Genomic DNA, 23,448 nt, shown 5'->3' with positions numbered 1-23,448 from the left:
GTCAATTGAAAGATAAGTATTGACCAGCTAAGCAGGGAGAATTCCCCTGTTCTTATTAAAATAATGCTTTGGGATCTTTTGCATCTACCTGAGAGGGCAGACTGGGCCTTGTTCTAACACATCTTCCAAACATCAGTACCTCCGACTTGGCAGTATTTTCTCAGTCCCCCTGACACAATGTAATTGCCTTGGAATAGAAGATTTAAAGAAATCTTTTTTTTATAACAAGTACACATACACTTTTACTTCTGTTGTCACTTTTGCAGAATCTAGTACACTGTGGTTCCCATACTGAATGGTAAAGCAAGGTTTAGGATGTATTTGCTTTCAGAAAATTCATCCACATCTGGCTAGTACTTATTGAAATGTGGCTTCAATGTTAACAAGTAAGGAGGACTCTTGTCCTTACAATAACATAAGTTGGGAACACTTATACTCTCTGGAGATACTGGAGGAAACTTTCAATTTCATCGTCTTTCACCGGTATGTTGTATATTTTATATATTTGATATTTCTCAGAGTAATGCAGAGTAGACATTAGTTTCTAAGTGTTTTTTTATTTGTTCATGGGATGTGGGCTTCGCTGGCTCAGCCAGAATTTATTGCCCAACCTCAATTGCAAGTCCAGAGAGCATTTAAAAGTCAACCACATTGCTGCGGTCTGCAGTCACATGTAGTGTAGGCCAGACCAGGTACGGATGGCAGATTTTCTTCCCTAATGGACACTGGTGAAACAGATGGGTTTTTTAATGGCAATCAGCAATGGTTTCACAGTCATCATTAGACTTTGAATTCCAGATATTTATTGGATTCAAATTCCACCATCTGCCATGGTGGAATTTGAATTCCAGATCTCCAGGGCATTACCCTGGGTTTCTGGATTACCTGTCCATTGACAATATCACTATGCCACCACCTCCCCCAAAACCTGTGCAACAGTCCATTACAATATCTCTGCAATCACAAAGTGTCTGCACTCATGCTTATTTCAGCTTAGCTTCTAGCAGTTTCTTGGTTTACTTTTGCTCTGTCAACACTCATGCTTAATCAATCAAGCACAGTGAGCGTAGATCAGTTACCAGACTAACATAATCAAACACAGAACAGTTAAACCATTGAACACAACAATAACCTGTCAGAGTGGATTGTCAGTTCCCTTGTATAACCTGACCAATTTTAACCCCATTGAGTCATGTACAATAATACCTCGGTTATCTTGTTACTCAACAGACCTTGGTTCAAAACCCTAACAAGTAAGGACCTCAAGCATGCAAATTATTGTCCCATTACTAGAAACCACTAAATGAAACTGGCCAATTGTGATGCTGTAAATTTTCAGAATGCAGCTGTGGCCTGTAGGAAACTAGAATGATAACACAGCAGAATTTAGAAAGTGAGAATTTCACAGACCTTAGCATAATTCTGCAATGGAGAAACATGTTGACCTTTTTAGTGCAATAGGGCAGACAGTAAGTAAGTCATGAAGATAAAAATATCTTGGTTATACATCTCAGAATATGAGAACTCAATCTTAAGCGTTGTGAAGAAGACAAAAGAGATCTGGAAGTTTTGTGTCCTGAAAATGAGCACACAGTTAAGCAAAGTGTGTTTTAAAATTCTTCAGCTGAGGAAATCATTAGCAGTACTCAGAAAGGGCTAGTAAGGAGCAGGAAATCGGAGAGACATCTATATGGTCCAAATTGTGCAGCATTAATCTTGAAGTATTTTTGAGAGCTTCATTTTAATGTTGGAATCACTATAAAATGGGCAGTGAAGGTTAATCGTATTTTGGGCTCTCAAGAAGATGGCTCTGAAAGCTGAAAGTGTAGTATTTTTCCAGTAGGTTTTTTACTCACCTTTCTCTTTGGATTTTTGTGAGCTGGAATTTTGATTGCTGGATTTTTTTTGCTGGATTTTTTGCAGACTTTTCCTGACTTGCTTGGGGACAGTGAACAAAAGCCAAGCAGCAATTTCCTGACATGCTCTCAGCGTGTGGGAAACTGAGCAGATAGAATTATCTTGCATATCTTGGGAGGGCAAGATTACAAATCTCTTGATCAAGGTTAAAACTGGATCTTCAACTGAGATCACTCAACAGATCAGTTATCTCCCACAGTAAGCCAGGAAATTGCTGGAAAGATTTTGCTCACTGCTCTCAGACAAACCAGGCTTTGCTAAACAATGATGTATATTAATAAATATGGATCTTGAGGGATAATAAATACGGGGTTTGAGGGATTAATTATTGGGCTCATTCTGCAGTAGAAGTACAATAGAGTGGGCACCACTGGCCTATGCTTGTGACTGCCAAAGGCTCCAAGATAAGTGCAGAGTTATATAATTTAAATGCCAGTGACAGACGCCAGTGCCAGTCTGTGTTTCATCGTGTGTTTGGGGTCCAGATGGAGTTCTTTGGGCCTTGACTATTTGGCCAAAGTAAGCTATTTGAGACTGTAGTTCATTAAAACAATTAGACTTTATTTACAGCTATGATATACATATTAGGACCTCTGTTTAAGGTTGAAACTTCTTCTTCCAGATCTCTGTTCTTCAATCATGTGGTGTTACATGATCACGAAACCAGCATTATGTATGCTTCTGATGTTAACCCTTTACTCTGCATCTCTCCCAAGTCTTTATCCCAATTATATCCATCCTCCCACTCTCCCCCAAAGTCTCAGACTTCACAGAGTTAGCCTCTGAGGTGCCATGACCAATCTTGCTGATCTTGTTCTGATCTCTTTCGGAGGTCAAGATCATTCTGCACTCTCTGCTGTTGGTATAAGTTTCCTTCTCCTGGCTGGCTGTGGAGTTTGTCTTGTTTCTTCTTATTTATCTCCATGAGGATTGGAATAGCAAGTCCAAGTTTCTATTGGCTTTCTTTCCAATGATATTAAGGCACTGTGGTTTCTCCTTATAGTTCCCTGGTCCGCCTCAATCCTGTATGATCTCGATTGTGGAGCTCTTTCAATTATTATACCTCCTTCCTATTGGTCTCGTACCCATACTCTCTCCCCAGGCTTCAGTACTGATTAATCTTGTGCTCTGTGCCTAAAGCTAAAGTTACGAGCTTGTTTGTTTCTCTGTTCCTTCTCATAATGATTCACCCTCTCATGGTCATTTGGAATAATATTAGAGTGTAGTTTCTGCTGCAGAGCTGGAAGATGTGTTCTCAATTTCTTTCCCATCAACAACTCTGTTGGTGAGAAACCATTTTGTAGGAGTGAGGAGAGCTAAATGAAGATCTTCATTCTTCTTCATTAAGTTTTTGATTTTTCATGCACCTCTTTCAGCTTCTCCATTTGCCTAAGGACATCGAGGTGAGCTAGTTACGTGAATGAATCCATATTCCTTCACAAAATTAAGGAATAATTCATTGGCAAATTGTGGAGCATTGTCGGACACCGCAAGGTCCAGAGTGCTATGTGTTGCATAAATTCTCTTCAGTGATTGAATGACTGCTTCTGCCATGATGCTGTGCAATCTGTTCACGTCAATCCACCTGGAGTAGTCATCAATGACAATAACAAATATCTTACCTTTAAAATTAAATAAATCCATTCCCAGGTGCTCTCACGGCCTTGGTGGAAGAGTAGAAGGCGACAGATGTTCCGTTTGTTCTTATCTGTTAACTGTACACATAAGACAATTTGAAATATTTTGTCCATAGAATGAGTAATGCCTGGCCACTAGACTGAATGCTGGGCTCTCACTCGACATTTTGCTATCCCTAAGTGACCTTGTTGAAGTACTTGAAGAATATCAAATCGAACTGTTCTCGGAATGACTATTTTGTCATTAAAAACGAAGAGATAATCAATGATTGAAAGTTGCTTTCTCTGTGCATAGTACTGCCGTAGTACTGAATTGTTAGGAGCAGAGTCTGGCCATCCTTCCATACAATATTTTCTTATCTGGACACATTTGTCACCTTGCAGCTGTGATTGCTTTATCTCCTGCAACTTATTTCCAGTAGTGGTAGGTGTTGGGTAATGAGAGATATAATGGCTTCTATTTCCTTGATGAAATTCAAATCCACTGGATTGGTTCCCTGAACTGGGATTCTCGATAGTGCATCTGCTGTCACCTGGTACTTTCCTTGAACATGCTCAGTGACTGAGTCGGAGTCATACCTCATTAACCTCAGTCTGAAGCCTTGGATTCTAGGCAGCATTTTTGCAATCTCTTTTATGTTCGGTAGAGTGACTAGTGGTTTATGGCCTGTTTCAATTTTGAACTGCAATCCCGCCACATAGCCCCAGAACTTCTCACATGCCCATGTTGATGCTAATGCTTCCTTCTCAATTGTAGCATATATTTTCTCTGGGCAGGATTTTATGCGTAGGCGAGTAGGGGCGGGGCCCGCTTGCTGACGCGTAAGATGACGGACGGTGACGTCGGGCGGAACTCCTGACGTCACCACGCCCCATTTAAGTTTTCAGGAAGACAAAATCAGCTGCGCACCTGCCGATCTGTCAATGGCCAATTGAGGCCATTGACAGAGGCAATTAAGTAATTAAAGGAGCCCCAGCGCGAATTAGAAAAAGCATAAAACCTCATCCACGGGCGGAATGAGGTTTCATGTAGATTTTTTAAAATTTTAATAACGTTTTTGTGAAAATTATGGACGTGTCCCAATTCATGTTACAGTGTCACATGAGGGGACATGTTAGGGAAAATTTATTTTTCTATTTTCATCTTTTTGATATTTACAGCCGAACTCCCTGAAGCTGCACTTAGCCTCGGGGAGATGAGTGCACTCTTTGGTGCGCATGCATGAAAGAACACACTTTTGATTTTGGGAATCCTCCCCTGCCCGCACAGGGAACGCATAGTGCTTCTGTGTGGATGTCATGATGGGTGGACCTTAATTGGCTTGCCCACGTAAAATGGCGCCGCGCCCCCAGTCGGGGGTGCCAATTGGAAGCGCACCTGTGCGTGCCTGCCGTTCAACATCCCCCCCTCCGATGGGGGGAAAATTCAGCCCTCTGTGTCTGTGAGTGACCTTGAGGTGTAGCAAACTGGTGTGTGTTTACTGTCTCTCTGTACTTGGAATAATGCTGCACCTAGACCTGTAGATGATGCATCTATGGTCATTAACTCTTTGTCATAATTTGCCAAATTTTCAGAGGAAATTAAAAGATTTTTGATTTTCTCAAAAGCATTTTGCTGGTCCACATTCCAGTATCACTGTTGACCCTGTCTCAACTGCTGTCTCAAAGGCTCATTAATTCTGCCAAATTTGATAGAAACTTGACCACTTGGTTGACCATCCCAGGGAATCCCTGAAATTCAGTAATGTTCCTGGGTTGTGGAAACTCTGTGCTCACCTTTGTTTTTTATTTTTGGATCGACTGTTATTCCAGAAGCTTGTACAACATGACCTAGAAATTTAATCGTAGGTTTGTCCAACTCACATTTTTCATTCAGTGTTGGCTCTGCATCCTACGAGACTTTCAGGACTGTTCTAATTCTACAGTCACGCTCTTTTCATCCACTGAGGCCATCGGGTAGATCTCACATTCCACTAGCTTGTTTAGTTGAGTTAAATTCAAGTAAATTCTATTTGAGCCATTTGCTTTGGGACAGTGACCATTCCTGGACGCCATTTTGTTGGCATTCTTATTGGTGCAGCGTGTTCTCAATTTTGCCCTAGACTTTGTCCAAGAATGGGTGAAGGACTTTCCTTGGTGTGAAGAGGCAAATTGGTTCAGCATTATCCCTTAGGGAAACATATTTCTCAATCTTCAGTTTTCCCAAGACTGTGTAAAATCTGTATGACATTCAGACGTTTAATAATTTCTCTCTCTTTGTACTTTGATTTTGCCCAGTGTTGGCCTTTGACTTTTAGTGTAATTCTACCTGGGCCCTGTAAGTTGATAGATGGAGGCTGTACTGTAATGTACTTAAGCCATTTTACTTCCATCAGATAAGACAGAAACTCCTGCCCCTGTGTCTAATTTTTAAACTCTGTGGGATGTCCACCCACTTCAAGTTTAATGCGGCACTATTTATTTTCCTTTTCACTTATTTCCCCTAGGAAATTTACTTCCTTTATCTGTGGTTATTCCACTTTTGTATGTGGTTTGGCTTTAATATATTTTCCTCCTTTTTTCAGACTGTGTTTTAGATTGGCAGACAACTTTTAAATGTCCTGTTTTTCCACAGTTGTAGCACTCTGCTCTCCAATAGGCATTCTTCCTGCTTGTGCAGGTTTTTCCCACCACACTAGGAGCATTTTAAGATGGGGGTTTGCACACTTTTCTCTGATTTAGCAGGTTTCTACTTTGATGTGCTTTCCCTCTCCTGGCCTACATACTGAGCTGCCTCACTCATTTGTTTTCATGGGACCTCGCCTTCCCCTGTGAACAAACACCCTGCTTTCCGAGCTGGTTGTCTCACAATCTGTACTGCCTTGATTAGAGTTAAATCTTCTACCAATATTCATTACCGACTCCCACAGCTACCCCAACTACAGCTCCTCACACCCTGCTTCCTTTAAGGACTCCATCACATTCTCTCAGTTCCTCCGCCTCCATTACATCCGTTCTGATGATGCCACTTTCCAAAACGGCGCTTCTGAGATGTTTTCCTTTCTCCTTAACTGAGGCCCTCAACCATGTCCCACCCATCTCCTGTACTTCTGCACTCACCTCTACCCCTCCCTCCCAGAACCATGAAAGGGCCCCCTTGTCCTCATTTTTCACCCCACCAACCTTCACCTTCAAAAGGTCATCCTCCTCCATTTCTGCCATCCCCAGCATGATGCCACCACCAAAAGCACCTTCCCCTCACACCCCCTGTCAGCATTCCGTAGGGACAGGTCCCTTTGTGACACCCTGGTCCACTCCTCCATCACCACCAACTCCTCATCCCTGTCCCATGACCCCTTCCCATGCAATTGCATAAGGTGCACCACCTGCCCCTTTACCTCCTCCCTCCTCACTGTCCAAGGCCCTAAACATTCCTTTCAGGTGAAGCAGAGTTTCACTTGCACCTCCTTCAATTTGGTCTACTGCATTTGCTGCTCCAAATGCGGTCTCCTTTACAATGGGGAGACTAAATGCAGACTGGGTGACCGCTTTGGGGAACACCTTCACTCAGTCTGCAAGCATGACCCAGTTCTTCCTGTCGCTTTCAACTCACCACCCTGCTCTCATGCCCACACGTCCGTCCTTGGCCTGCTATAATGTTCCAGTGAAACCCAATGCAAACGGGAGGAACAGCACCTCATCTTCCAATTAGACACCTTACAGCCTTTCAGACTTAACATCGAGTTCAACAACTTCAGACCATGAACTCTCTCATCCATATTTACTTCTTTTTTAATACAATTTTTTTATTTATACATATGTTTTCTTTCTTTATTACTTTCTTTCCCCAACCCTGCCCCCTCCCAGCCCAACAGGGCCATCTGTCACTTGTTTTTATGTTTTGCTTTCACAAGCGCTGACCCTTGTTGTGCTATTAACACATTCTGCTATCTTACCTTTATGCCACTATCAGCGCTTTCTTTACTACCATTTACACTCCCTTTGTCCTGCCTCCATGGCACCTTTGTCAAATCTCTCCTGAGCTTCCACCTATCCCTGACCTTCTGTTTTGCTCCACCTGCTCCACCCCCTGTTAAACAGCATAAAATCCATCACATGTCTAATTCCCTTTAGCTCTGAAGAAGAAGCATATGGAGTCAAAACGTTAACTCTGTTTCTCTCTCCACAGATGCTGCCACAGCTGCTGAGTTTTTCCAGCATTTTCTGTTTTTATTTCAGATTTCCAGCATCCACAGTATTTTGCTTTTATAAAATCCCCTCTTGTTCACAAGAGAGCAGATAATGCTTCATCTAGGTCCCCAACTACTATGCAATCACAAACCAACACTTCCCTTAATATTCCACAGTCACAATTTTCTGCCAGCCTGTATAGATTGTCCATCAGCAAATCCATGCTCTCGCCTGGGGTAGAATTTTCGGGTCGGCGGGAGGTTGCGATCAGTGGGCCCGAGAGCGGCAGGGAACGGGCTGCTGCCCACGATCGGCCCTTGAGCGGGATTTCACGTTGGCTGGCCAATTAACAGCCAGCCTGCGTGAAAGGCATGCTGAAAGGCTCAGCGCTGCCGGGGTGGAGGCAGGAAGAGGGCGTGCGCTGAAGACAGTGCGTGCGGGGGGGGGAGCACGGAAGGAAAGCTCCCTGAAGGCAGAGAGCTTCCGCAGGGAGCTGACATATTTAAAATCAATAAAGACAGAATTTAAAATCCGGAAAAAGTGCCCACACATCAGAATGAGTCACATATGCATGGACGTTATAAAAATTCTGTCCATAGACTTTTTAAAATTTAATTACGGAAACCTCATCCTGTCCTTGGATGTGGTTTCCTGAAAAATGCAAAAGCTGCCTGGCAGGTTTGCCCGCCTGCCAAATGTAAGGTTGGATGGGCAGCAAAAAATCCCTGTTAATTGGTACTTTAATGGCCTTAATAGGCCTCTTAATTGTCGACTCTTGCGCGTGCCTGCCGGCCAAAATATTATGCGAGTGCAAGGTGACATTGGGACACTAGACCGATGTCATTGCGCGTTATTTCACGCTCCAGCGTGTCGGGCATGTGAAGGCATGCAGAGCGGAAAATTCTACCCCTGGTCTTTGTTTTCACTTGTTAAATTTTTCCCGTTCTATAATTAAATTTTTGTGAACACTGAAATTTGAATTAAATGCTTGCAGGGCTTCTTCAGAAGAAGTTGAAGTCTCATTAACTTCCTGCCTCACGATTCCGTTTTTTGGCAATTGCTCCAACTTCATAGCTGAAGGTACTGACTTGATCCTTTTGTCCTTTTTTGTGCAACCCAGAAGCAGTTTTCTTCTATATCTGGAAAATCTCTTTTCCCAGTTGTCCCAGAGCTGTGCCTGTTGCAAGCCTTCTGTGCTTTGCAATGGTCCTGGGAGTAGTAGCATGGATTCCATGATTGTACCAATCCCTGGGATAGTTGCTAAATCACTGATTGCTTGTTGTTCTGGGCTGTGCTCACTGCTGTCCAGACTCCAGGTCTGTGTCTCAGCTTGTATCTGCTGCACCCATGAGGCTCTGACTTCTTGGTGCATTTGAATCTGTTCCTTGCATCCTTCTTTCAAGAATTGGTTGACTTGCTTGGTCTGTAGCTGCTTCTAAGAGTTTTTTGGGTCTTTTACTCGCTGTCTGCTGCCATCATGTTTCGTTGTGTGTTCGGGGTCTAGGTGAGCTTCTTTGGGGCTTTTCTACACTCCTAATGTAAGCTGCTTGAAACTATAGTTTGTCAAAACCATTTCTCTTTATTTACAGCTACTATAAACATATTGGAGCCTCTGCACAAGGTTGGAACTTCTCCTTCCTCCGGATCTCTGTTATTCAATCATATGTTACATTATCGTTATCATTATATCAGCATCATGTGCTTCTGATGTTAACCCTTTATTATACAGTCTGTACCAAGCAACCCTCTTTATAAGGGGGTCAAAATATCTTAGTGCCAACATTTTAAGGTTAGGGTTAGGTACAAGCCTGAGTCCTAAACTGAGCACCATTTCCACTGGTGAGTAGAGCTATATGCTTGATTCATCCAGGTTTCCTGGTATCAGAGCCCAAGAGCTGAGGAAAGTCTGGCATATCCTCTGACATCAGGAACCATATTTCAAGCAGATAAACATTTCTTTCAAAGTTGGAAGTCAACGAGATTCTGAGTGGAGAGCTAGCATTCCTGAATCCAATCAGAGTTCCTGCCTCCATGCCAGAATTTGCCATGGGATCATTGTTGGAGTTTTGCACTTTCAGCCCCAGGCACTTCAAGGACAATGTTGTACACGCCCCATACCCAAAGTATGAAGGAGCATAAGGCCAGGGAGGTGCAGGAGATACTGGCCTTCAGGTTAATATGGCCCTACCAGAACCCAAGCCATTACCTGTGTTGTTAGTCCCCAACAGTTACGAGACTACAGTTATCATAAACTAAATGCCTTTGCAATATTACAAGATGGCTATACATGAGGAAGACCATTTAGTCCATCATTTATCTAGTAAAGATATGTAATCATCTCATTGCAACATCCAATTGGTTCATATATACTTCCAGGGTTTATGCCTCCGCTATTGTACCCGGAATACCATGGCATTAAAGGGACCATGATTTTTGCCATGGAAGCAGGAAACAGGGGCCGTGTCTGTTTTTGTGTGAGAAACCCACCCACAGTGGGAAACTGACCAAATTTCGAATTCTGCAGCACAGGGATGTGAGATGTCACAGGGGAACTAGAGGCCTAGTACCCTGAGGGAGAGGAGGGAGCCACCAAGGAAGAGGCCACCTTGTCGTGCAGCAGAGGCACCTCTCTGTTCGGTATCATCTCCATCTGTGTAAGAGTATTGCAGTGAACCACATGATCGGTCCAGGTAGTAGACCTAATGCCCTCTGAACCTGCGATGCCAATCAGTTGTGAATCTGATGTGTTGTCCAGCCTTGGTGATGGGGACATCTGACCACTTGGGTAATGCACTGGTGTGCAGCCACCTTTGAGATGCCACAGAAGTCTGCACTCATGGAAGCACTGATGTCTGTGAGCATCTGGCTAGAGAGTTTCCATCAGCACTGGTTCTCAGTCTTCTCTGGATATTTTCACATCTACCTGTTGACCCTGTGCTCAGGGTAGTGTCACCTTCTCCTTCACGCCCCTCATCCCTCTCCTTTGGCCTCCTGGTGCCCGGCACTCTGCCCTTCCTGTGCAGGTTGCTGCTTCTCATCTTCAATGGCCTCAATTTCTGAGGGCATCCACCTATTTCCATCTGCAATCTTCCTGGTGTTCAGCTGGAGTGAAAACAGTCTTGTCCACTGCTCCCGACACCCACAGGATGCTGGGAAGGTGAAAACTCCCTGAACGGGCAAAGTCCTTGATGCTGGCTCCTCCTCTGATAGTGATAGGCTGCAGCAACTTTTATTTCAAAGAGACTAAGGGGGTGTGATAAACATGAACACTTACTTTTTAAGCTTTTCTCATCTCCATGACTCGCCTGCCTGCAGCTGGTCAGATTCAGATAGCTGCTGGTCAGAAAGCCCACAATAATGAGCCCTGAACTACTTTAATTGACCTGGTTAGGAGCGTGGGCGAGTTTTGAGGCCCGTGCTCACCCACCCTGTCATCAGGAGAACCAGCAATGCTGGAAATGGAGGCAGGATGTTCAGCCTCATGGAGTAGGGCCATTTTTGTAGGCTCCCCCAAGCCACCAACTTTATTCCAGCCAGAACCTGGCAGAAAAAATCCAGCCTTTTGGATCTGAAATTGGCAAAGAGATAGGAGGCAGAGAATAATAGTGAACAAATGTTTTCCTGACTGGAGGGAAGTATGTAATGAGATCTCCTAGGGGTCTGTATTAGTACCATTGCTTTTCTTTTCATGTTTGAATGACCTGGCCTTGAGTATATGGAGTACAATCTTGAAGGTTTTAGATAATACAAAACTTGCAAAGGAATAAATAGTGAACAGGATAGGAGCAGGCTTCGGGAGGATATACGTGGGCTGATGAATTAGGCAGACACTTGGAAGATGCAATTTAATGCAGATAAGTGTGAAATGATTGCTTCGAGATGCTTAATGTTTCAGATTAAGTCATTTTCTATTGACTTCAGAGTACAAATTGCCTAACTTTAATCTTGATAGCATGAAATGTTTGTGCCAAATCATAAAACGGCTCTTTGTTATTGCACAGAAACATTTATGGGCAGAATTTTCACTGACCTGACCTGCAGGGAATGTGTTGATCAGAAGGTCGTCAGCCTGATTGACAGCTTGGGCTTCTAGTCAGGTGGCGAGCTGGTCAATTCAGGCCATGGTAGCAAGTAGGTTCATGATGTTGGTACAGGAGGGGCTGGGGGGAAGATGGTGGGCTGATGTCGGGGGAGGGGCTGGAGAAAGGAAGGTTTGACTTGGGGGATGATTGGGTGGGCAATTGGAGAGAGGCGTGACTGGGGTGTGGGGGGAGGGGGAGGGGAGGAAGATTGATCAATGGGAGAGGGGGGTTTCAATGAGGTGGGTTGGGGTATATTGATTGGGTGGGCTGCCAAATTATGGTGGGGAGATTGAAGGTCTTGTGATGGGTGCATTCTACCTTCTATAAACTTGAGACCATCCAAAACTCTGCTGCCTTTGTCTTAACTCAAAACAGGCTCCGTTCAACCATCACTCCTATGTTAACTGATCTACACTGACAGCCACTCAAGCAACATGTTGAGTTTGAAGTTTTCATCCTTGTTTCTAAATCTTTTCCACGGCCTTGCCCACACCTGCCCCCATGGCCCCACCACCATCCGCCATCTCTGCAATCTCCTTCAGCCTCATAACCCTCCGAGATGTCTGCTGTTCTCTAATTCTGGCCTCTTGTGCAGCCCCGATTTTAATCGCTCCACCATTGGTGGCCACGTCTTCATTTGCCTGGGCCCTAAGCTCTGGAATTTCCTCCTAAATCTCTCCTCCTTTCTACCTCACTTTCCTCTTCTAAGACATTCCTTAAAATCTACCTCTTTGCCCAAGCTTTTGGACATCTGACCTAAAATCTCCTTATGTGAAGTGCCTTGGGGCATTTCATTATGTTAAAGGTGCTATCTAAATGTATGTTGTTGTTGTTGTTTATTGGGAGGTTTTCCATCGACAAATTGAATAATTTATTACTACATTCCCTGGCTGCAGTTCAGGCATGAAAGCAAAGTACCTCTCCTTTCTGAAAGGAGGGAATTTAAACATGATTTCACATCCTGGGTGTGAATCATGAAAATCCAACCTTGCTTTCCTTTTTTCTCTTTGTGTTCTTGAAATCCCTGCAGACCTTCCATTCTGTGGGAGTGCCATGGTTTGGTGTCTTAAAATGCTCCTTTAATTTGAAGTGTTAAGGAGCCAAAATATTCATTTTGCTGGGTCTCTGCTATTTTTCTTGAGCTTTGTGCCCTTAGAGTGAATGTCATGAAAAACAACCCCTCAAACAGCTCTCAAATCCGTTGTGCGAGAGAAGGCGGGAAGCTTGGATTTTCTATCCAGGGGGACAGAAAGAACCTGGTTACACCAGCAGCCCAACCTGTTTGTACTGTTTGTTAAATTCCATAGGTGGGACCCTGGCTGAATCTCCTGCCTATCCTCCACCATCATTGGCCCACCACCACCACTCCCGCAACCTCACCCTGCATTTCAAGGGGGTGGGTCTGAGAGATAACCTCAGTGTTGCTGAGAATTTCAATCTCCAAAGCTCCCCTGGAGTAACGTAATTCACGTCCAGAAGGAACAGTTACCTTTCCCAAGAGGCGCCCTCACCCATTATTCAAGAGGCCTACTTCCTCAAGAACAAAAGATCTGAAAAGTGGGTTTTATCAGGTCTACTCTGGGCATCCTTTCCACATCCCTTCCGGATGGCAGCTCAGGATGGCTACTGCTGAAGTGTCCTTGCAGGCTATGGACTTGCACCAGTGGAGCAGGCACCCAGGAATTTCAGTAACGTGATTTGAAAGTTCACTTCTTTTTCAGTTTAATAAACATACATAATTTTATCTCCACTTAAGTTACCACCCCTTGTACCCCTGCTTCCTGTCACAATTTTCCAGCCCTGCCACCGGCGGGCAATGTTCTAGGCAGGATGGGAACATTTGGAGAGCGGTTAAAAGTCAATGACTCTCCAAATTTTCCCATCCAGCCCACGACGATGCCCGCCAGTGGCAGGGCCAGAAAATACCACCCACAGTCAGGAGGGTAGGACTAGTATCACCATATACATCATCAGTGTCAACCCTGGCTGGTCCACTGGGTCCTGCATTCGAATAATTTGTGAAGGAACTACCCGGCCAGTTTTCCTTCCCTCCAACATATAATCCAGCCTACAAACTCTTCTCTTGGGAACAGCTGTCAATGTCAATTGAGACTGTAATTTAAATGCCTATCTCAAGAATGATACAATGTAATTGGAACCAAAATGCAATAGTTTTAATCTACAGGAGTTTGCCGGGAAGACAATCTAAAATATATTGTAGACAGAATAGATACTCAGAAGATAGTTATAAGAGAGTTGGATGATATTGTGGTTGTACTTGTAGACTACGGGAGTGAAGCTTTAAATGTTTATGATTATGCCCTGAACCTCAAGATTAGATTATGATTTTCTCACGGCATAGGTCATTGTGCATAAATCAAGGCTACTTTGTTATTATGCAGTGGGGAGTTTTGTATATATTGGTCTCATTCAGAATGTAGCCCCACACATGCCCATTCTAAATGTAGGATGGTGGTAAGAAATTAATTTCTTAATATTATACTCATGATTGCTGAAGCACAATTTGTTCTATCATAAAAAGAGTGCAGAAAGATAGGTTGGTATACTCCAAATATCAACATTATAACAATTACCAAAATGAGAAGAAAGAAAATAAATTCAGAATCAGTTGATGAGTTAATTATTTTGCTCCACTTGCAATGACCCAGGATATTTTTAGAAACTGAATGACATAATGAAACCACATCTAGTGAACGTATGCACTCTTGCATAGCATGATTCCTTATTTGGACCAAATAAACAGAGGAAGATGTTTTATTATTTCTATAAGCATACTGATTTATAATAAACTGATTTGTAATAAAAACATGGGCTGATATTTTTGTGTTGAGCAGTTATTCCTTGGTGCTATGGTAAAGAAAAGGGAAGATGTGTAATTACAAGGTACCTTTCATGACCTCAGAATATCCCAAAGCCCGTACAGTCTATTTAGTAATTCTTAAATGTAGTCACTGTTGTGCTGTAGAAAACACAGCATCTAATTTTTCCACAGCAAAATCTCACAAACAATGAGATACATAACCAGATCATCTGTTTTAGTGATGTGGATGGAGGGATAAATATTTGACAGGCAATGAGAAATTCCCCACTCTTCTACAAAATAGTGCTATACAATCTTTGCAACAGGGCAAATGAGACTTCAATTTAATGTCTCATGGTTAATAGTGCAGATCTCCATCAGTACTGCATTGAAGCAGCAGCCATGATCATGTGCTCAGGCCTCCAGAGTGGGAGAGTGACACATGATCTTCTGGCTGAAAAGCAAGAGGTCTCGGGCAGACTTATTTTGTCCCAAGATATCTGGATACTTATCCAAGGGATGGCATGTAGTCTGAACTTGCAGTAGGCCCAGGCAAGTCATTCAGTGAGGTATTCACAATAAACACCACGTCACTTTTTTTGTACCTCTGTCAGCCCACCACCCGTTTAATAAGTGAACTTAAGTCATGTAGCCCGGTCAGAATTTGTTCTCCCAATTTAAGTATTAGCTTTGCCGGAAGGCAGTCCTGTGCCGGGGAGACCTGGGCCATTTAAAGGTCTTCAATGTGCAAACACAGTTTCAGATGACTCAGATGAAGTGTATTGTGCAGGATGTTTCCCGTTGGTGAGGGGTTAAGAATGAAGGGTCATAAATAAAAGATTACATGTATGGGGATTTAGAACTGAGTGTAAGAGAAATTTCTTTATGCTGAGGTTGTGAGGCTGTAGAATTCACTTCTAGGCTTAGTGGTTGAGGTCAAAACCAATCACATTCAAGATTTAGCTTGAGAGGTGACAAGGCCTTTTCTGCTTCACAGCTATCCCTGTTAGTTAATTCTAAACTGTTTCTTGGAAATATCTACAAATTTATTTATGTTGGAACTTGAAAGAGCAGGTACAGTGTAACCAAGGGCTGGATGTTCGCCATGAAGGCTGGAAGCTCAAGTCAGAAAATCTCCCAATTAGGCCGACCATCTCTATGGAAACAACCTCTACATGCACAATTTTCGTTCCATGGGTGGGGGTGAGGGAGGAGGAGGGGAGATGGGGGAGGTGGTGTGATTGAGCCAGGCCTGCTGTCTCCAGAGGCAGTTCAGAGGCTGCCATGGAGGTGGACAAGTGCTGAAGCAGGCTGATTAGAAGACCTACCTTGGTTATTAGAAGCTTTAGCCTATTTTTATAAAAGGCAGTTAGGCCTTCTAACCCTCACCCCCTCAAACACCCCCCCCACATACACCACATTCCCTCTCACCATACTCCCATGCCATCTCCATTCCATCTCATACCCCCAAGTCACCTCCATGCCATCATATATCCCCATGCCACCTCCATAGTCACACAACTATTATCCACTGTGGAAAGATCTCAGGAGCCATAAGGATATGAAAAAATAAACTTCTAATAACCTAAGAGAGCTCTCATTCATACACACTTGATACAGAAAAAAGCTAATTCTAGAAACCCACTTAAAGATTTTAAATCCCCTCAAGTGGTAAATGTGTTATAAAAGCAAGCAATGTTTTATCAGTAACCACATCAAAGACAGCTCATCCTTTAATAATCTCCTAAAACCGACAATCACAATGTGGTCTCAGCATCCCCGCTGAGATGTGTGATTTTGGAGTTTTTGAAACACAACCAAGCATTCATAATGGACTCAGCTATAATAACAGCCCTTTGGAAATGTCAACAATGAAGCCTATTGACGCTGCAGGAACAGATGGTAATGATTTTTTCTAAGCTATACCAGATGGCCTGTCAATCAATGCACTCCAGCAGTGGGTGTTTTTATTTACTCTGAGGGTTGCAGCCTGTTTTCTTTTTAGTGTTTAAAGGACTGTGGATTTAAATAACTTCAGACATGGCTGTAATTTTCCAGTGCAATTGGAGTCTGATGCCATGGAGGAAGGGGGTGGGGGGAACAATATTGTGAGAAGGTCAAAATTGGTTTCATACCAGTGTGAAAGCACAGCGAGATCATCCAATGGTGTTGGCCTTGGGGGAACACAAATCCCGCTAGAGATAATGGATGCAAAGTAGGGCCCGACCGGAATCATTCCCCCCACGCCAGGTTTACTATTATGCCGGTGGGAAAACATGCCAGCCCAGAACACGTCTGGACAATGTGATGTGCAGAAGTCAGGACTTACCATTAGGGCCTTGCTCAGATTGTGGACATCTGAGGAGCAGAAGATGTGCAGCCCTATAGCTACCGAACCCTGGAGGAACACGTGCATCACATGCTGGGTGGATTCTCATGCATTTGGCTCTGCCACGTAGCAGCTCATGGAAGGTGGGAGGTCTCCGTTGATGTCTCGGGTCTGCTTGAGAACATCACAGTATTAGCCATGGAGTGCTACGGATGATCAGTGAGAGGGGGGGAGAGAGGAAAGTCCAGCTATGATTGAGAGAGGAAGGTGTACCAGGAGTCGGATTGAGAAGGAGGTCTAGGTTTGACTGGGAGGTGTACTGGGCAGGGGTTCGGGGGAGGAATGGAGGTGTTGGGGGGGAATGAAGTTGGGAGGGGGAGGACGGGAGGGCAAAGATATCGTGGGTGAGGTTGGGAGCGGGCAGGAAGGAGTACTGGGGGAGGAGGATGTAACTTGGGAGTATGCAGCAAGTGTGGAGGTAGGTGTAAGGCGGGGAGGAAAGTGTAAGAAAAGGGGTTCGGAGTGGTGAAGGTGTACAGAAGGAGGAATGAGTCTGGGGGGGGCGGGGGGGGGGGGGCAGGAGGAGGAAGGAGTCAGTGGGGGAGAAGTCTGGGGGAGGAAGGCGTCCAGTGGTGGAAAGAGTTCGGAAGAAGGGTGGAGTCCAGACAGAGGAAGGAGTTTGGAGGGGGGGAAGGTGTTTGGATGAGGGGAAGGAGTCCGGGGGGGAGGAAGGAGGTTGGAGGGGGGAAAGAGTTGTGGGGGCAAGGAGTTGTGGTGGGAAGGAGTCCAGGGGGAGGAAGGGGTCTGGGGGGAGGAAAGAGTCCAAAGGGAGAAGTTCAGGATGAAGGAGCTCAGAGGGGGGAAGGTGTTCAGAGCGGGGAGGTGTTCGGGAGATGGGGAGGATTCTGGAGGGAGGGAATGAGTTTGGAGTGGGGAAGGAATCCGGGAGGAGGAAGGTGTCCAGGGGGAGGAGGGAGTGAAGGTGAAAGAGGGAGTAAGACTGGAGGAAGGAGTCAGGGTGGAGGAGGGAGTAAGGGTGGAGGAGGGAGTAGAAGGGAGTAAGGGGGAATATCCAGGTGAACGTGCAAGGGAGGGGTGTGTGGAGCCAATGACTGCCTCCTGGGGTGCGAACTGAGGGTGGTTGTGCTAGGAGGGAATGGTGAGTATGAGAGGGGGCAAAGGGAGCCGGAAGGGTGGGAGTGTGAGGGTTTGATGGTAGTGGTAGAAGGGATGATGAGGGTGGTTGTTGGCAACTTGGAGGCAGACACGGGCCCTGGGGGTGGGGAGGAGGAGGTCAACGTGGATGGGGGTGGGATTCTCAGGAAGGCACATTCACCTGGACATCCTGGGAAGAAAAGGGTTTGGGTTGGTAGGTGATGGTGGGGAGGTGGAATGTGATGTTGGGAGTCGGGTGGGGGTTAACAGCGATGGGGTGAAAGGGACACGGGTGATTGGGAAAGGGGAAAGGACAGGGGAGCTGAGAAGAAACTTAATGACTACCATGGCCGCCGAAATTGAAAGTGAGCAGAGCCTCATGTTAGACGGGCACAGATGCTGCACGGGAGTGTGATCAGTGGGTGGGCGGAGATGCAGGTCAGCTCAGATAGACAACTGAAAGTGAACCCCAGCAGGCAGCATTCAAAATGCTCAGGACATTGAGATAAGTGTGATGGAGGAAGGCTCCACATGCATTGGAGGGTGCTTGCAAGAGGCTCTGCAAGACCCTGCCACACACAAACTTTTCCCTCCAGAATCACTCGTGGTCCAACTGCATGCGGCTGAACTGCTAGTGGGTGGTGGGTGGGTGGGAGGAAGCGATGCAGGGGGAGGACTCATGAAGCCTTGAAATGAAACTGAAAGACAACATTATACATTACTCAGTGAAAGTGAATATACTCGCAGGTTATAAAGTGATAAAATGTGTTCACCCTTGCAACCAATTGTGATCAGAATCCCTTAACTTTTCTAGGTCTACCACTTCTTCTAGGTGCTGTCCAGACATCCCAGCAGGGGTGGAGGCAGCCTGTGTAATGGTTGGCCTTGTTGACTATGATGACTTCAGTATGTGTCCTATGGAGAGCCAAGGCCTTGAGACCCTTGACTTGCTTTGGCTGTCCTCCTATGGGCCAGTTGCTCCCTCTGCGGTGACAGGGGACAAGCTTGAGGGGGTCACAGGAAAAGGGGACTCGGAGGGAAAGGACAGCCTCGGAGATTCCTGAGTGGATGACCCAGGGACGTCCAGCTGCTGCTCCTCCTCCCTTCTGGTGCCTGAGGGCCCTAGCCTGACACCTTGAGAGCAGGAGCACCTGGAGGGACGTCGAGATGCCCCATTTCCCTGTTTCTCACATTGCTACTGCAGGAACTCGCCCATGGCTACCATGATACAGTGCAGGTCTGTGCAAATCTCCCTGGCCAGGGTCCACCATCCTTCCCATGGAGACCTCCACTAAAGCACATGTGGGCACCATGTTATCAAAGAGTAGGTGGATTCACTCCTCCGACTAATGTGCCACTCTGTTGAGGGCTTCCAACAGCTGTGTGATGTTACCCTGCTTTCAGTTGACTCTCCACGATGAGTTGGAAGGCTGAATCCAGAGGCTCGTCATCTGACTCGGTCCTCACAGATGCCTCTTCTCAGCAGTCCTCAGAGTGCCGGGAAGCTTGGCTGAATCTGCCTCCTCCTGCTGCAGACACATGTCCATGTGGTGACCATCAGATTGTGAACCTGAGCCTGGTCTAGGTCTATGTCCTACTGAGGTGTGTGTCGCTGCGCTGGTGCAGGGTGTGGGTAATTCCAATGACGGGTCTTCCAGGCTGCATATTTCCAGCTCTTCAATGGAGGAGGTGTCCTCTTGGCTGGAGGTGAGGGCCTGGATGGAGCTGAGGGACTGGCTGGCTGAGGGCGTTAGTCGCTTTGAAGGGCTCTCTGTGAACCAAAGTAGAGATTATTAGTGCATGGCAGCAGAGTCAAAAACAGGAGAGAAAGCACTCACAGTTCCATTGAGAGGGATGAAGTGTTGCAGGATCCTCATATGGGTGTCCGTTGCCAAACCCTCCGTTGCCACAGGCATGATCCATACCTCACCAGTCAGCACAATGACACGCTCCTCAAAATGAGTGAGGGGTCTAATGTGGGCCACTCCAACCCTGGTCTGGGACCTCTCCCTGCTGTTGTGAGCCAGTTTCCCCTGCATGAAAACAGATGGAGAGAGTGTGAGCAGGACACATTGCACTGTGTGGAATGTTTGTGTGGTGAGCAGAGTTATGTACAGGATGAGGATGTGAGCTTGAGAGGATATGAGCCTGATGGAGATGTGAGGGTGTGTGTGAGAGTTAGAGGTGCTCTCCCTTGAGGTGTGAGATCCCTGTAGATGTGTGATGGGTTTGGGAGTGTGTGAGTTGAGACTGAGGGGGTGGTTGACTCACCCTGGTGGAATGGATGAGAGCATTCACCCTCTTCCTGCACTGTCCTCCTCTGTGCTCCGTTGGCACTGACCGCCGCTGCCACCTCCTCCCAGGCCGGATTAGTGACTCTGGTGGACCTCCTGCGGCCAGAGCTGGGGTAGAGGACATCACGGTGGCCTTCCACTGTCTCCAGCAGGTACCTCAGAGATGCGTCACTAAATTTGGGGGCGGTTGTCCTCCTTGATTTCGGGACCATCTGTCACCTGGAGCAGTCCTGGTCTGAAGATATGAAGGAGACGTGCTCTGGTGCGCTTTAAATATGGCCCCCTGAGCGAGGAAGCACTGAGGCCATGGCGTGGCGAGCAAATCCGAGTCCACCCGCCAGTGATCCGGTGTGCTTCCTATGGACGCATTATTAATGAAGTGGGACGCGCTGGGAATGAGGCGCTGTGGTGCAAAAGCCCACAAATTGCAGCTGGTGGGTAAAACGTCCTTTTTCACGCCTGGTACCGCACCTTGTGCAAATCTGGAACGATTCTGCCCCTTGACACTTAAACAGACCTCATCAACACTTCACCTGTCCTCCATAAATTCAGGACTCCCACGCTGTGAGTTCAGACACTTGGAACAATGAAAATGGTGTGTTTTTGAAATCAGCACTAGTTTGAAATGCTCCGCTGAGTTTGAGTTTCCTGCCCTCCCTCTTTCCCCTACTGGCAAACGTGGGATCTGCTGGATATGGGGGGGAGGACCTCCGAATTCAAGTCCCATCCACCAATTTCTAAGGCCTCTGGAGCCGGCCTGACAAGCATGCAGCATAAAAACGAATTTATGTTGGCAGCGGGCTTTGTTATCCTAACTTACAAGATCTGTGTCAAATTAAAAGCAAATGTGTGTGTGTGGATATGCATGTTTGAAAGTTTGGCTGAGTGTTTTCCATACTGCCTCAGGGAAGCAACACCAAGTTGAGAGTTTCACTCTTGTTGACATTCATCCAAAGTGTTTGCAGTAAAAGGCAAGTTATGCATATTCTTACCATGGCAATATTCCTGATTCCAGAAAATGTCTTCTATACCTACTTTCAAGGCTTGTAGATGTAGGAAACTGCATTTACTCCTTTTGCCACCTCACATTCCTTATGGTGGACTTGATTAAGGAGCCCTCACAACTACAAAGATGACAACCCTTTTTTACTGCACCCCAAAGCATAGTCTTCAAAAACAGCAATTGGGTTTCTGTCACTCCTTGCTTCTCTATTCAGTTGTTATCACCAAATGTTCACTTTTCAATGCGTAGTTCAGCCTAATTTGTGTGCTACCATTGACCTGTAGAAGATCCATCCAATGCAACCAGTGACCTCCCTGGCCAGCAGTCAATCTGTGCGGGGAGCATAGGATCATTATTAAAAGGAAACAACTATGTGAAATCATGTGCTAAGGTGCTATTGGCACAATGCAATGCAGTCCCTGTGACACAGCAGTGGGACCAGTTAATTAGCCTCAAAATATCACAATGCAAATTACTTTATTGTAATTCGCCAGAATTTGTTACCCAGTATAATATACAGAATCATAGTAGTTTCTTGCTGTTTCTCCTCTTTTGGTTTACTAGCAGTGGGTTTTAGCAGATTACAGATGGCAATTTTTCACAATCAAATAACATTACAGTAACACTTGCAGTTTACATAGTGCCTCACCATATTGAAAAATTAACTCCAGGCACTTATCACAGCTGTTATCTCAGCAAAATGGCCAACATAGCAACAGCTACTTCTACCAACATATAAACAACCAGTTATCTTTTTTCTGTGTGGTATTGGTAGAGGGAGTACACCTGATGGAGCACACCTTTCTTCTTTGAATAGTATCACGGGATCTTTAGCATTCGTTTGGGCCACTGAAATAAGTGTAATATCTCAGCAGAAACACAGTACTCCCTCAAAACTGTGCTGAAATGTTAGCCTACAAAAACAAAAGCAAATTTCACCTTATGATTTGATACGCATTGATTTCAAGATTCATTTTACACACTGACAAGTAGTTTTATAGTTTTCATAAATGTAATACTGTATGAACAGTATTATAGGGGTTTAACAGCTTGGACAGTTTATCATGTGCTCTAGTTTTGCAAAGGCTTAACGGAGTAAATTTCTCAGAGAACCCACTCAAGGAACTCCATTCTCAGCACTCCTGATTTTTCTACAGGAAGACTGATTTGGAAAATTGGGTGAATTGAGAATCAGGCCACTCGCTGTCTACATCTGATTTTAAAACCCACTTTTCCATTGAGTGAGGCTCCACACTGGCAACAAAAGCCCCAAATGTCCTCTGCATGTTGCACAATAATGAGCTCTGTGATTCAGAGTCTCAACATTATTCATAATATATATGTTAAATAGAGAATTTTCTGCTTGGTAACTATACTTTATTTTTCAATAACATAGATCCTCCTGTTCATTAATCCCCTTAGGGGGCACAGTATTATTGTGATTATGTTACTGGACCAGTGATCCAGAGGCTTGGACTAATGATCTGGGGGCATGAGTTCAAGCTGCATGGAGACAACTGGGGAATTAAATTAATCAAACGAGTCTGGGAAAACAAGTTAGCTACAATAATGGTGACCAGGAACCAATGAATTATTGTAAAAACACCTGATATATCATATCACACCTTCAACACCTCTTTATCCTTTTGTCTGTGACATCTTTTGGTTATCTCCACCTATTACTGGCCCTTTATCTAGCTCTACTTGTCACCCCCACTCCACCTTAAACCAGCTTATATTTCACCTCTCTTCTATTTTTACTTAGTTCTGTTGAAGGGTCATTCGGACTCAAAACGTTAACTGTGTTCCTCTCCGCAGATGCTGCCAGACCTGCTGAGTTTTTCCAGGTATTTTTGTTTTTGCACCTGATATACTAATATCCTTTAGCAAAGGAAATCTGCCATCTTTAGCAGGTCTGGCCCATATGTGACCTCTGACCCACAGGCCAGAATTTTCCGCTCGAGCGTAAAATGAGGCCCGATATTTCGGTCGGTGGGCATGCACATGAGTCGCAGCGCGCCTGTCAACAATTAACAGGTC

The sequence above is a fragment of the Cetorhinus maximus genome, chromosome 4 (genome assembly GCF_964194155.1).
Source record: "Cetorhinus maximus chromosome 4, sCetMax3.hap1.1, whole genome shotgun sequence".
Taxonomy (NCBI): Eukaryota; Metazoa; Chordata; class Chondrichthyes; order Lamniformes; family Cetorhinidae; genus Cetorhinus; species Cetorhinus maximus.
Note: the sequence above shows the minus strand (reverse complement) of the source record.